This window comes from Scophthalmus maximus, chromosome 7, assembly GCF_022379125.1.
Source record: "Scophthalmus maximus strain ysfricsl-2021 chromosome 7, ASM2237912v1, whole genome shotgun sequence".
NCBI lineage: Eukaryota > Metazoa > Chordata > Actinopteri > Pleuronectiformes > Scophthalmidae > Scophthalmus > Scophthalmus maximus.
In genome coordinates this window covers 16470001-16486444 of record NC_061521.1, presented here as the reverse complement: position 1 = coordinate 16486444, position 16444 = coordinate 16470001, and positions in this window count along the sequence as shown.

Below are 16444 nucleotides of genomic sequence, written 5' to 3'. Positions count from 1 at the left end.
ACACACACACACACACACACACACACACACACACACACACACACACACACACTTCCTCTCTCACTCTTTTGGTCTTTTTTCAAATGATAATGTTTGTGCTCTGACTGACAGGCGAACCAGCCTCCCTATATCTTCTCCCTCTCTCTTCTTCCCTCTCTCTCCTCTCTCATTTTTTGAGCTTCCTTCTGCTCTCATTCTGCCTGTCAGCATTATAAAGCCCCATACCATTTACACACACACACACACACATGCAGGCAGGCACGGAGAGAGGGAGGAGAAATTATTAGTAGAAGAAAGGAGGCCTTGAGACTTAGCTGACATAATATCTCTAAGCTACTGTAACTGAAATATTTTTTAGCTCCTTTGGTTTATAATAAGGACTTGAACATCACCATGGTTGCAATGCTAACAAGGCACATGAAGACTCCTCATGGCAGACAGTAGTTTCCAAATGTTTGACAATTGTCAAACATTTGAGTGAACACAGAACACAGAGTGAAATGGGATGAATGATTGCAAATCATTGCATTTAATAATCTCAAAATAAACCAGTGGGTAGTATCACTGCATCATTTTCTTTTTAACTAGTACTTTTTTTCCCCCACATAGAGACACTATATGCATGAATTGATTGGGGTAGGCTGCATTACCTTCTAAGAAGCTATAACCCTTTTAACTGGGATCATGAGAAAATGCTAAGTAGGACATTTAGATTCTTCACGACTGCACATCATCATAAGACTCATCTGAATGAGTTTCACAGTCACATTTATTTACATGTCACACAGCAGGCTGTATATAGCATGTAATTAAGTATGGATATATGAAGCCATCACTGCCATCAAAATCTGTGAGGAACGACGTCACTTTTGCAGGGACAGTTAAACCGAGAGGAATACGGGTTTTGCAGTTTGTAGAGTAAAAAAAACAACAATAAATGGACCAAAAGCCTGCAGGGCTAGTTCAGTCAGACAGCTGGCTACTCTCACAGGTGACAAAATCTGCAACAGTAATAACTGGCAAAAAAGGCAGACTGTTCAAGATAACCTGCGCCGAACACTCTTTTAATTTGGATGACTATGCTGCTGCTTCAGTGCTGATTTGGATGCACCTTACAGTATACTTATATTCATTAACCCCACCTCCATCCCACCATGCACCTATAACCTGGGATTCTCCCCTTTATTGGCTATGATGAGCTATGTGAGGTGAGCAGCCAGGAGATCAAGCCCTAAACACTAAATATCAGCTGTGCTGTATATTTTACCCACATTAGGGTCTGAGAACAGGAACAAATATCAGTGCCACCGTGAAGTGATGTTGCACAGGTGAAAATGGGTATGTTAGCTGTGAGTGTGCACGAGTAGAATAGAAAGCTTAGCTATATGTTCACGGTTTTCTTCTGTGTTGTAATGAAAGATCTTTGAATATACACTGTAAAAAAGAAAACATGGATGGATTACTGACAAAAATGACCAAAATGACCATGTTTTTGAAAATGTATGAAATACATATCCTTTCTAAGTGTTGGAAAAGTCTTATTACTTATTAAATTGTGAATACTTTTGATTCCACGGTCTGTGTCCAATTAGGTTTCTGAAAGAGGATATTAGAGGAGACATATTATGTTCATATTAATGTTCATACTTCTAATTTGTCTGTGACATCACAGTTGGAGAGAAATCTGATCCAGTTGTTTAGAGCCAGGCTGTAGGGTTTTGGTAGCCCACAAACTGTGAAAAAAAACCACCCTCAGCTGGAAAAACCCTACAGCCTGAATGACAGGCACCACAGATACACAGATTTTTGTGCAAAAGCACTGAAAAATTATTGAAAATCGTGTACTTATGTGGATATTATGGCGCCAGTAACAACAAGAGTGATGGGCAGGAAATCTACTCAGAATCCCTTTTGAAATGTTTTTCCAAACAAATAGGACTGTCTGAACACTTTTCAGGGGAATAAACAGACTACAGAAGTGTTCTTGTGAGTGTTTGAATTTGAATCCTTGGAAAGTGTGGAAAAATAGGGTCAGGAATCAGCTATGTGCCCAGTTCTCCTTGGATAAACATATTTATGTGTTCTCCAGTTTATTTGTTGGGCTTTGTTTGGTTTAGCGCTTGTGAAATTGCACATGTTTCTGTCCAGCTACATACTGAACAGTGAACGTAGTGTGTTAACTGGAGGACTTTCTTTCACTCTGATCTCCAAATGACTTGTTGCTGATGACCAGCAAACTGCAGTCATTGGGTGTGTGTGCTTCGTTCCTCCAGGTGAACGCTGATGCAGAGTTTGGAGAACCGCGTGACTGCGTGTATCGTGATGAGTGCTGCTGTGTATGCCGTCACTCCAAGTTCAGGCTTGTGCTGCTGTTTTTCTGCTGCACTGCAGAGGCCAGCACCGCCTCTTGCTCACAACTTTAGACTGGTTTCCCCGGCAACCAGGGTGTCTGCACATGGAGAGCAACCAACTTCCCCAGATGAGAGCTTTTGTCAGTACAGTCACGATCACGAGGAAAGAGAGAGAGAGAGAGAGAGAGAGAGGTGGGACAGCACAAAGTAACTCTTACCCATACATCACTTATATTTCTTGATGAGGCATAAATTTGCCATTTCTACAACCAAGTGGTCAAACATCCCCAAGTTATAGTAGTACAGTATGTCTTTTTTTTCTTTCTACACTCACACTCACACAGTATACTGTACACCTAAACCTTAAACCAAGTCTTAGGCCCTCAAAAAGCAGTCTCTACCTGTGGGGATACGAGTCCTCGTAGGTAAATTTGTAATCAGGGGGGAGTCCCCATCATGAAGTGAAAACACACACATTGCTGTGTGGTCCTCTTTTCCTACCGTTGCCACATTATAATGAAGTTTAGATCTCTGGATAAATCTAAAAGCAATATTTCAGCCCACATTTATGAAAAATGTCGTTGTCAGTCTTTATGTATTTATTTAATGCATTTTAAAATTTGCAATGCAGTTGGTAAATAAAAAATGAGAAATGTTCTTTTTCTGACCTATCTCTCTTCCTCCCTTTCTTTCTTACTCACTGACTGTGAGACTGTAACAGTTACTTTGAAAGAGATCACATTTGGAAATAAACTCGTTACTGTGCGCTGTCTACAGAAATAATGCAAACACTTGTTTAAAATGTCCATAAGTAGTGTGGTTACGGTTGGTGCTGGGCTGTTGTAAAACTTAACTGATGAAAAGAGTAACAAATGCACAGAATAGATTTATTACCCTGAATACACAACAGGTCTGAAATCAGCTCATTACATAATATGACTTTAAACCCAGAATCATTTTCACAGTGAGGGGTGAACATGCACAAACAGAGTAACCTTACTGTATGTCAAAGGGTGGAACTGGAGAGTGGGAACCATGTGTGTTCCGTTGTTTGCATATTTTATCCTTGTGGAAACTTTCTCTGGCAGCCCGTTGAGTGAGGTAGAGCAGAGATTCCCTCTCCAGCAACACTTTCCAGTTCCTCCAGCAACACCCTGGGCATTCCCTGGCCAGATGTGGTATGCTGTCCCTACAGTATGTTCTGGGTTTACCCTGGGGCCTCTTATGGAAGACACCCAAGAAGCATCCTGATCCGATGCCCAAACCACCTCGACTGGCTCCTTTCGACACAGAGGAGCAGTGACTCGAATCCTTGCTCCTGGATGTCCGAGCACCTTACCCTTCCTACATACATCAGTGTCAATGTAATCCTACAGTTACCTTGTTCAAATTTCTCTCCCTTCTCACGATGATTTCAATTTGAATCTTTAAATTCTACAAAGTTTTACATGTTTTTTTGTTTATCGAATGTGGTGAGATTGGTGAACTTAAGGGCTATTGATGTGCTCATTGAAATTATTCATTTAATCGCTTAAGTTGTGTGTCCGTTACTTGTTTCATTGACCTGGTACATTTTACACAAATTCAGCATTTGAAGCAATTTGATGTAACAAAACCTTGCAACCTTGACTCACCTTACAATTAGATTTTGTGTTTTTTTTGGAAAAAACTTTTTTTTGTGGGTTTGGTAAACATTACACTACTTTGTGAATCCCCTGCTCTGTAAAACAGTTGTTTGACCAAGATTTGTGCCAGAACCTTGAGGTATTTTGTGTTGAGTGCAAAAAAAATGATAGTGTCATGAATGAAACTGCCAATTATTATTTTTGCACTCATCTAAGGGGAGGTAAAGCCATCCCAAATATTTCCATCAAATCCTTGTAAAGTTTTCTGAACAGTTATAGCATAAGTGTGAGAGGCAAACAAACCCAGTAAACCAATATCATATTTTTCAGTATCAAATTAATAGTAAATAAAAACAGTATACTGCTTGAGGAAAAACCTGTATCTGTATTTCCAAAGAGTCTGTAGGGTACTTTCCTCCCCTAACAACCGCCCTCTCTCCCTTCTCTTTCTCGCTTTCACCCTCCTTGTCTTGCTCCCCTGTTCCTTTCTCTCCTGCTGTATTTGTCTAGATGTATGACTCACCAGACTCTAAGGCTCAGCTGCAATTTAGCCTTTCTGTTTCATTCAAAACTCTCTCTCTCCCTCTCTCTCTCTCTCTCTCCTTCCACCCACTCTCACCATCCTTTCCCTTTAATAATAGCGTGTTGTGGCCTAAGCTGACCCCCTTCTCTTATGAATAATAATGCGTTTCCCTTTGCACACATTGGTCATTGGGTTCGAGTGAGCAGTCGCTTGATGAAGACGGGGCACCTTGCTGTCTCTTTAATATAGTAGTAATATGATTACTATCATAACACTGTGGCAACAAGGGGTTGATGGCTGTATTTGTATTCATATTATACTTGGTCATTTGGTGGCCTAATAGCAGATCCATGTTTGTAGGCCACTCATTACTGCCATTCACACACTCATAACTCTTCATTATTGCTAACAAGGACATGAGAACTCCTGCGACAGGGAGACACACACAGGCACACCTCCAACAAATGAGGGCTGATTTTGTTATTGGATTGGGGCTCCTGTATGCGTGTGTTCCTGGCACAACTCTTTAGTCTCACAGCAGTCCCACTGTTGTGATGTACTGTCTGAACCATTAACTCTGAGATTTTTATCCTGCCCTAGGTCCTGTTTTTTTGTCATGTTAAGCATAAGGTTAAATCTAAATCTAGTCCATAAAGATCACCTCTGTGACATGACCTCTGACCATTACCATTCACAAGAGCATAGCTTAAGGGGAGAAACAGCACCAGGTCAATAGGCTCTTCAGTGGGACACGCTTATTGTGGACATAGACACAAACATGAGAACAGACTGAGTGAATGACGTATGGATTAAGCCTCAAACCAAGTTCTAAGATACAGACAAGTCTGAAGTGTAGTCATTCTGATCCTGGTTGCTTCTCACAATGTCAGCATGTCTTCCTTAACATCACCGGCTGGTTGCGTGCACCACTTCAAATCATTGGTGTAGACATCCTTAACATTATAAGTATCTGAAGACATGTTGTAGCTATGGAAAACAAACACTTGTTCATGTGTCATGTTGTACTATTCACAAAGGTAAAACAAAAAATAAGATTAGAGGATTATGATAATGCAAGCCATTTAGGGAGCACTTTTATCAGAACCACATGAAAATATGACTACATGTATGATAGTTTTTTCTTTGTTATTCAGCAATGGTGGCTCTACAGGCAGGGGTTGGTGCTATTGCTTTGTACTTAAGTTTCATCAATATCCTTTCTGAATCAGGGATCTCAAGTGGTTGGCTGCAAACTAATAGTAGGTCAAAGTTCTACTTCAAGTGGATTATGTGCATCCACTTCTGAGGAAAAAACAATCCCTTTGAAATACGGATTTTCAGTGCAGATCAGTTGTCACAAGTCACATCTTCAGGCGACTCTGGTGACCATATCTAAATATTATCATCTTCATCACCATCAAGGTGGACTGGTGGGGCTGACTTCTTTCAGTCGGTCACATGTGGATTGGAAGCCACAGAGGCAGCCCCAGCCAGAGACAGGATCCTGTGCCGCTCTCTGCTCTCCATTGACACCATGCAATTTCACTGCACTGATATCCGGGGAGGAGGAAGGGGGCCTTACTATAAAGGGGAAAGTGATGCCACAGCTGTGCTGAATCCAGCTCTTAGATAAAGGCATCAAACAATCCATCCAGGGAGAGCAGGGCATACACAAGATCCTTTCAGCTGACATTTTAGGGCCAGTTGTCCATTATGTAGGAATTGCTGAAGAAGAGTGATTTAGGAATAAGGTCAGGACTGCTCTTTTACAGGAACAGCTCTTGATAGGCTTGTCCTGATCAGCTGGACATGTACAGCACATGTATGAGCAAGGTCAAGTCAAGTCAGTTTTACTCATGTAGCGCCAGAAACATCACATAAGTTATCACAAATAAAGCAAGCCTAGACCATACTCTTTACAATATTATTTACAAAGATCCAACATTGCCACTTGAGCAAGCACTCAAGTCTATGTAGCATCTGTTAGAGGTGGACTTTTGTGAAATCATGCAAACATGCTTTTCTTCTGACAAAAACAGTCGGGTACATAGATCTTTGTGTTTTTATTTTTCAAGTGTGGGTTTTTTTTTTCAATTTCAAGGGCTCTCAGTAACACTGAGCCATCAAATTTAAAACAGCACAACAATAAAACACAAAAAGGAAAGAAATACAAAACACTGAGCCGAACCAGAGAAACAACTATTTATCTAAAACAAAAAGTCTCCCAAAGAGGTATTGTACAAAGTACAATCAACAATATTATTATTATCATCCATCAATATGCAAGACTGGCTCATACTATAATAATGTTATATAAGCTAATATTCACATTGTGTGTTAAAGAGGCAAATTAAAAGCACCACGACATTCAGCATTATTAGTAAAATAACTCACAGCTTTGCCTGCACATATAGGAGAAAAAACAAACAAAACAAAATCACACGATAGAAAGTGTGACCATGTTACAATAGCTGGGACTGTGACCTGACAGCATGACAAATCATTGGTGTGCAACACACACATTTTTCAGCCAAGTTATTTAAATGACAGAGACCTTTTCATCTAGGCAAGCCGAGAAAATAGAGCCACAGATTGAAGTGATTGCCTTCTTGATTACCTGATTGATCATCTTTTGTTGATCTGACATGCCAATTAGATCTATTGTTCCTCTCTTGAAAGGCAACATTTTAAAATTGATTAATACTGAGTTGCCATGATAAATTATTTTATAAGATTCAGAGATATTAGTTTGATGTTGTGTCTCTACTGTTCATGTTCCCTGTGAACCGTGTTTCATTGAAGAATTGTGTTGTTTCAGAGCTGATTTATTCACAAGGACAATTGTAAGGCTGGATTCTGAGGACAATGGTTAGAAACAGAGGGATGTATTGACTTTAGTGCAAGTTGACTGAAAATGAAAAGCATCAATAGAACTGACAATTTCTGAAAGTCAATGTCACTGAAGTGCTATGGACAGAATTAAAAATACTCTATCAAACAAAGAAAATATATTATTGACAGAAAGCATGCACTAACATTTTCTGGGGAGATTTTTTTGATGACATTTTAATTGTTCGTAAGTAGGCACCAAGAAAAATTTGATTTAATTTCCAAAAAACTTAAATCATATCTTCATGATTCAATAGAATCATTCCATTACTCAGCGCTGGAGCACAGATAAGAGGTAATTGGCAAGAATTGACTGCTATAGTAAAGCCTATTGAGCACACTTTTTTATCTCAATGACCTGACCCTCAGTTTGCCCCGACCACACCCCCTCAAGCACACACACAGGCCCCGCATCAACCACACAGTTACTAGGCAACTGCTGCAACCATCCCTATATTCATCCCAATCACACTGCCCCAAGGGCTAACACGGATAACAGTATTGGGGTGTGTGTGTGTGTGTGTGTGTGTGTGTGTTGATTTATTCTCTACTTTAATTTCCTCAATTTGTTTAATTTGAAGAATAAACTTCCATTACTGGTATCAGTCATCTTTGTCTCATATTTCGAGTTAGCATTAAAGGGGCAGTAAGCGATTTTTAACCCACTTGCCTCCAGTATGAGTCCGACCACTAGGGCATAACCGAGCAGCTGCGGAATCACCTGCTAGCTGTCACTTAAGGTGTTGACCTTGCATTGTTGCGTGGTGCAGACCGCACCATTTTTTTGTTTTCGAAATTACAGGCCCTGGGATGTGCCGGAAAAAAAATCTGGGTTTTCGGCTTTTTACAAAACGTGTATTGCTTTAGAATTGCTATCTGCCCCTTTAAATTAGAACAGCCCTACTACCTGTTGTATTTTTGGATTCACGTGATGTTTTAGAATGTATAGAATCTCCACATTTGGTGCTTTAAAACAACAATTTGGATTTAATGTCCTAGGTTGTTAGGATGCAGATAGCTTAACTGCTACTTATTGTTCATAGTTGATTTGCCAGACTTGTGGTAGTTTTAATATGCCCGTTTCCTTAACTGGAACTTGACTTTTGGTGGTGGGTCATTTTCAAAAATGAAGTTGAAGTTATTCCAGATGCTTGATTTTTTCAGCATCTTGTTATTGTTGTTTCTGGAAAACCTGCCATGTGTACACAGATTGCTGCAAATGTCTGAGAATAATTAATAGTAGCTAATGAATGATGCTGGATTACCAGTTTGAGTCAGCCCACTAAAGAAATAAGGCAGTGCCCTCCACAACCCTGCTGTCCTCTCTCCTCTCTTAAAAAAATGGGGTAATAAAATCAGCACCAGTGATCATATTTCATCAGTGCCCTTACGCCGCTGTTCGGTGCATACAGGGGAAACACTGGTGTTGTTTCAGGTGACAGTGGGACATGAATAAATACCCCGAAAGCCTATCCAGCGATATTTTATTGCTCTGTAAAGTTATAACAGCGGGAATTACTTTCCCTTTTGTCAAGATGATTGCGAGGTTAACAGGGGAGGCGGTCGAAAGCCTAAGCTGCACAGTGTCTGTCACTGCTAAAGAATTACACTGCTCTGTAAAAGTGGCCAAATCTCCGACCTAACCATTTGTTTCCGTGCCTTGCTGTTTTTGAGAGCACAGGCTCATTTTGACAGAGAGCCAGAGGCACAGACATGCACAACATGAAAGATCTGACACAAATGGTCATCCGGGTGCAGGCTGGCCAGGGCTGAGAGGCCGGCCAGTCTAGTCCTCCAGCAATCCTTTGATAAAAATAACTTGAGAGAACTGCTCAATCCCAATCAATACACTACAAAGGCGGAGACGTTCTGTAGACAGCATGGGCACACAGAGGGAGATAAATAATTTCTCGTGTAAAGTGACTCAACGGACGAATAGATGGTACAGCTGACTTCAGAAGCACGTAGAATCTCAATAAAGCTGATCACGGGATCATGGAGGTTCACGGTGATTTAAGAACAGCTATCTTCAAGCATGCTTTCCACTTTGTCTCCGTGTTGCTGCCTCTGTGTGTGTTGCTTGGCAACCGCAAGCATTTTTCACAGCAGACATTTTGAAATTTGTCATAGCGGTATAAACACAGATGTTATTAATAACAGTAACTATGGCTCTGTTCAGCTCAATTGCCCCACTGAGACACGACTGTGACAGCAAACCAGCGCGGATAACACCCTGAAACTGAGGCAGCTAAAAGGAATTCAGCCGTCATTCATTTTATCACACCTGTGCCTTTCTTACTATGAAATGTCAAAATGTCAACTGTAAAAAAAAGTCTTCTTTTGATACATGTCCCTGAAGGACATTGACTAAAAACTATTTAGCTAAAATCAACGTCCACTGAATGTTCATTTGTTGATAAACTATAATCATTCTTCCATCAAGCAATCCAGTCCTTGTACTTGAGACTTGCATTAATATTGATCAGTGGAAACATAAATGTAAGCAAATATGCAAATAATGACACCAAATGATGCCACAATGTCATAGTCACTCGTCATCTCATACATATTGAACAGCACTGATACTCAGAACTAACGTCAGATTGATGTTGAACAAATGACACCGAATAAATAACGATGCAGCCATGCATTTTATTTTTTAAAGCGATAACATCCGCACAGATCCGATCTGCGTGAAAATGATGGGGTCCAAGCAATATTTGCATATCTCTCTTCTACCCTCCCCACCCACTCCCTAAGAGAGATAAATAACTGGGCATGTATCCAATCCATCAGCCGTCTGAGCTAAACCTCGAGTGGGGGGAGGAGACCCTCTGACACACAAACACGCCACGGAAGAAGTTATACCAGAACCAAGAGGAAGTGGAGTAGAGAGGAGAGTACGGTAGCCTTGAACGCAGTCGAGTTCTCAAGAGCCAGCGACGTCCTCATCCCAACACAAACACCAACACACAAGATTTCAGAGGGTGCGGCGAACTCCAGGTGAACTCGGTCGCTCTCACCAGGGAGCAGGCCAGGGGAGGGGGTCACGAACACAGGCAGCTGTGGAGCTGTCCAGCAAGACTCACATCAACTTGAGACACACAGTGAGCACTCAGTGGGACACACGTCCCCGTCCCCGTCCCCCCCCCGCCGCCTCTGAAGAAAGTCCACACTTAAGGTAGGACAGAAGGAAGTAAGCATCGGTGTATATAGTAGCTAGTTTATAGTATTTTTTATTAAAGAGGAAATATACAACTTCTTGGTTCAAACTTGTGATTGTGATATTAAAACTGATGGCGGTATTCCGCGTTATTGTTTTGGCCACCGGGAAGTGGTTTTCCGGCAGAAATGACGACTCCATTTGCAGCACAGAGGAACTGCGTGACCTATCCCCAGAGGTGGAAGTGGTTGACAGTGGAACAGCCACAATGGACAAAAACTCAACCTTAAAAAAAAAAAAGATTCCCTTTGATGGAGGAACAAAAGGAGAGTGACCGAAAGAGATAAAACATGAGTGAACTTCAGACGGACATTCAGCTCCGGGGCCTTGAGAGGCTTCACAAGCGACATGCAGTTTGTCTTCTTTCTACTAGATCAGTAACCAACACAACCGGCCGCTCATACGGGATGTTTAACTAAGATTATTAGGATCATTCTTTTCAAATGAAGATTTTTACGGTTGTTCTCTGCTCTGGACAGCCGGGGCTGCCGGCATTGAGTAAGCCATGATACTAATGCAGCCACTAGTTAACGCTGCAGGAGCCAGAAATGAAGTAGTCAGTGTGCATACTTCTCTCTTCTCCTCCGTTATCTCCAATGTGGTGTTGACAACCTGCCCGAGGAAAATTCCCCGCGTCCTTACTGGCATTTTGCCGCCGCAGCAACAGTGACCAAACAATAATTCCACCTGGGACCACTTGTGACGAGATGCGAAGCTCTTGCATCCAGCGGTGAGAGAATGAGTGTCACACGAACCCTGCCGTACAGCAGTGTTTTCCCCATATGCCTCGGATTGAAGACATGAAGCAGACCTGTGAAGTGAGCAGTCAGCAGTGTGAATGTGGCCGAGATTGTGAGTCAAGCCGGCAGCGGATTTGGCATTAGACGCCGGCAAGACTCCACAAGGTCACCAGCCCTCGACCCGCATCAGATCAGTGAGGATGCGATTACGGAGAATCTGCCTTAAAGGGGTTACACATACTTAGTTATTCACAGACACATTTGTCACAATGAAAGACTGGAAGGGAGTGGAGGCTGATAAAAGAGAGAGCAGGACAGAGAGGAAAAGAAAGAGGTCGACCAACAACTCCAGTAGTTGATGTGTGTGTGTGTGTGTGTGTGTGTGTGAGTCTGTTTATGTACATGTCTCTTAGTGCCTACATTTAAAAGATGAAGAAGTAATGAGTTTAGTCAGAGTTGGGATAAACTGCAGAGGAAGAGATGAAAGGCTTGATTCAATAACAGACACAAACCACATTTGGAGCAGATTGCATATTCTCAATGCACAACAAACCTAATATCATTGAAAAATACTGCTCAACACAGTGAAATATATGCAGCGCTTGCATTGACAAAATAGACCTACTTATCGGGCACGTATTTGCAGTGCTCCAGCACAAATGCCAAAGTTGTTTTCTGCAGAGCTGTGCACATTTAAAGAGGTCTTCTCACCCCGCTTTCTTCTCAGACACATATCCCAGCTCCCAACTGCCTCTGTCAGCACACACATCACCACACGCACACAAACGCAAGTCTCCAAGGGCATCCGCATACATGCAAAAGCACAGGCACAATCATGACATATGCACGCGCACGTGCACGCACACGCGCACACACAGGCAAATACCCCTTGGCTCCTCTATTCAGGTTGCTATAACTGTGTGGGCCATTTTTAGCTCTTTAATAATACTTGAATAGTTGTTACCTGAGATAACCCCAGGGAGAGGAAAAACAATTCCAGTCTCCCACAAGCTCTGGAGTTTAATCCTCTCCTGCATCCTGGGGAAATAATGCTTCCTCTAATAATTCCTTTGGTCTTTCAGTTCAACATTGATGTCCTTTTGTGTTGGCTGAGGCCATTAGTTCTGACACATGTATAATTGATTATCATATTAACAGCTAAAAATCATTAAGCTCATTTTTTTCTGAGGCCGTGGGGATAGACAAGGTGCATAATGGCTTTGAGCAGTCGGATCCATAGCTTGTCCCCCTTGCTTTAGATGGAGATGTGTGCAGTGTTCTTCTTCTTTTCTTTCACTTCATGTAATGATATGCAAGAGGAACACAGTCATCACTGCTCTCTTGACTAAAGTTCAAAATTCACCAACCATTATTATTTAGAGAGGTCAAGGGTTCGGTCAGAGCCACAGAGAGAGAGAGAGAGAGAGAGAGAGAGCGATAGAGAGAGAGAGAGAGAGAGAGAGAGCGATAGAGAGAGGACAGGAAGAGAAAAGGTTTCTGTGGTTTCAGTGCAATAAATGAGCAGAACACACAGATTACATTACGCGTGTTGCCGTGAGCCAATTCGAAGGGCCGTGCTGGGCCAGCACTCTTTGACCTTATCTAAAACGACCGATTAGTGAGGAGAGTACAACACTTTTCCAGACAGCATACATTCTGATAAATGTGCAAGCGCACACACATTTACACCTATCCAAGTAATATAATTCTATCAGAGTGAAAAGAAGAAAAAAGTTCCCATACAAAATATGTTCATATGTCTGTAAGTGAAATCCTCCTTGTGCTAAAATCATGTCTCACTCGTGTACTTTTATTTTTTTGTTTATCACCAAAAACGTGCAAAACTTCACTAAGATATTAGAAACTAAGAAAATGTGAATCATAGACTGTAGATTGCAGGTAGATTCCTCTCAGTCTTATATCTTCTCATCAGTTTTGAAACCTGCCTCCTGACAAAAGTTGGATCAACTTCCACACAAAGTGCTGTTGGAATCTAACTTAACAAAATATAAGAAAATATGCAGCTATTTACAGAATGTGAAAATTCCCTGCATTAGTGGAAGAAGTCAAAATGCCAATAGTTTCATGAAAAATGTTCACCAACTGGAGGCTAACTTCATTAATTTTACTTTTCCTCTTCATTCTTTCTGACAAGCCGTAATTAAAAAATAACTAATTTGAAGTGTATGTGACCCAAAACGTGATGAATGTACTTTTTTTTCCAACACAATAAAAAAGTCAAAGAAAAAAACAGGGGTTAACGACAGAGAGAGAGACAGGTCTGTGACGTCAAAGGGTTGTTGGTGGCATATAATGCGTTATCTGCAGCCTGTGTCCCATGGTTACCATATGCTGAACACCACTGGGAACCTGGGCCGGAGAAAGCCGGGTGACGCACTAGACAAACACACGCACTACAGGACAGCTGGCACCCGACACAAACGCACGCTAACGCACCTATTCCGGCACCAGCGCAATTCCACTGTAGCTGCAGCACTGACGTCTCGCTCACACAGAGGGTGGTTTTTCTTATTCCATCCTGGGTTAGAGAGAACACAGAGGGCTAATATCTGCAGGATCTCCAACCGGGGGAGGTAACACACCTCTATCCCCATGAGATCCCACGGACGGGGGCAGATAGATAGGAAAAGGGGAGACAGACAGAGGGAGTGCGGTGGAGAGAGAGAGACACCGACAGACAGAGAGAGAGAGAGAGGGGAAAAAAGAAGGTCTGAGACAGAGTCAAAGACAGAGGCAGACAGAAGGGAAACAGGAGGAAGAGAAAGCGGCACATTATCTGTGTGTAGCGTCCTGGAAGGAACAGCCTGTTTGTAGAGTGATACCTATCAGCTCGCTGGCTGTCTCGGGAGGTATTACTGCACTATGGTGTACTTTACCCCTTATCCCTGTGTCTGATAGAAACACTCAGTCAGATAGTGGCAAGGTGAATGGGAAAGGAGCAGGAAGACCGTCTGACAGACTGACAGACTGACAGACGGAAGCCCGGCGGAATAGCTGATCACTTCCTTTTAAAAATGCATGTTACAGCATAATGGATAAGCTTATGCAGAATATATCATTTGGCAAATCCATGTGTCAAGCAATACTAGACATGACAGCAGGCATTGGTAGCACAATGTCCCAGCAGAAATCAAACCGACAAGTGCATAATATTGTATATATGTATAGATTGAGTGTGGCAATATAGTAAACAAGAACATGCAGTACTGCATATGTAAACACATACAGTATTTGGAGTACATTTATATTTATCAATGTGTTGCGACTCACACATTTTTCACCAGTGTGCAGCAGTTGGGGAGAATCTCAACAAATAAAAATGCATCAAGTTTTCCATATGGAGATTCATTTTTGATGTGAAAAAGACTTCGGGAAGTTGGCTGTCACTTTGGGATTTAGTGATCTTCCAGAAAATCCTGTTTAATGTCCCCCAGCCTGTCACCCACCTCTGATGATTCACCCTGCTGCGTGTGTGCCTGTCTGGCAGTCTGTCTGGCAGTCTGTCGCGCAGCTCCAGGGGCCCCAGATTGAATAAGTAATGATTAATATCAACACAGCCACTGACACGGCGACTGATTTACTGTGCCTATTGATCCAGACCTTGAGATGTCACCAAAAAAAGTCATAGATTGAACCACAGGCAACGTTTTTTGTGAGACTAAATTATCTGAGCTGGACAACTGAAAATCTGTGTGCACTGCTTAGAAACGAAACCCAACACAGAACTTTTCTTTTCCCATTCTAAGCCGCCCTTCATATAACCAGATGTACTCGCAAGCTGGCTTCAGCCCACTGACAATGTATGAATATAAATATAATGTCAATTTGTATAAACATTCCGGTCAATCTATTGGCAAATGAGCAGCGTCATTTGCTACTGGAGAGCCTGGTTTAATCTGTCTACATGACCAGGGGGCAAACTGCTGTTACAATATGTGCACTCACAAACATGGAAAAGTGATTATTAGGACAACACATCCAATGGTTGAAAACAAATTATTTCTATAAATAACTGACTCTCTTTCTCTCTCCTGTCCTTTAGTGCATAATAGTTATACATTGTGGTCTCCTCATCTCACGTACTCCAACACAACAAATCAACGAAGACGAAGTGTACATTGCACAAGAGAAAACTAAAAATTGATGTTTGGATGAAAAAGACAACTTTACATCCGCTGGTTCCAGCCCAGTTGAAACAAAATCACACATCCTTGTTTCTCAACATGAAGCAATAAGCATATGCACAGAACGGGGAGAGGCCCGGCGACGCGCCAATATATCAACCAGTTACACCTACATGAGACGCAAAACACCCACCGAGCAACTAAATCAGCATATTGCATCAACGCGATAACTGGACATGATGTCCAGTACGTCCACATATGACGGTGATAATCCAATCTAACACCACAAGCTACACATCATAAGATCAGTGTCTTTAAAATCACTGTACGACCAACTTTGTGCTTTGGGTTCCTGAAAAGCGCTTTATAAATATATATATATATATATATATATATATATATAATTATTATTATTAAGTGTCTTCGAGTAAGCAGCTGAAGAAGAGAGAAAACAAATTATTTGCATCAAAAATTATGACTTGAATCACTTATGCTACATGCTAAACATGAAGCTAATGAAGCCATGTGGCATCTGCACAGACGCTCGGCTACACGACAATATCAACCACATTCACCTACACGATACACCATCAAAACACCAAGCAAACTTCGTCGACCATATCGCATAAACACCACAACTGTATTTGTCCAGTATGATCATGATGACAGACCTGATAGCTGCTGCTAACAACATGCTAACACCACAGGCTACATATCAGCCTCGGCAAATTCCAACAGTGGGCTTCCTCCAACTCTCACACCGACATTCATCAGAGCAGCAGCTGAACAAACGTTTCCTATCAAACAGCGATATACATGAAATGATGTCTTACCGTGGAAGTTTTGTCAGGAGGAGTTGTGTTTCGATCCTTTAAAGCTCTCCCGCTAGCCAGCACAAAGACCACTGCTCAGGTCTAGATATATATCCGCCTGTTCCGTCTTTCTTGG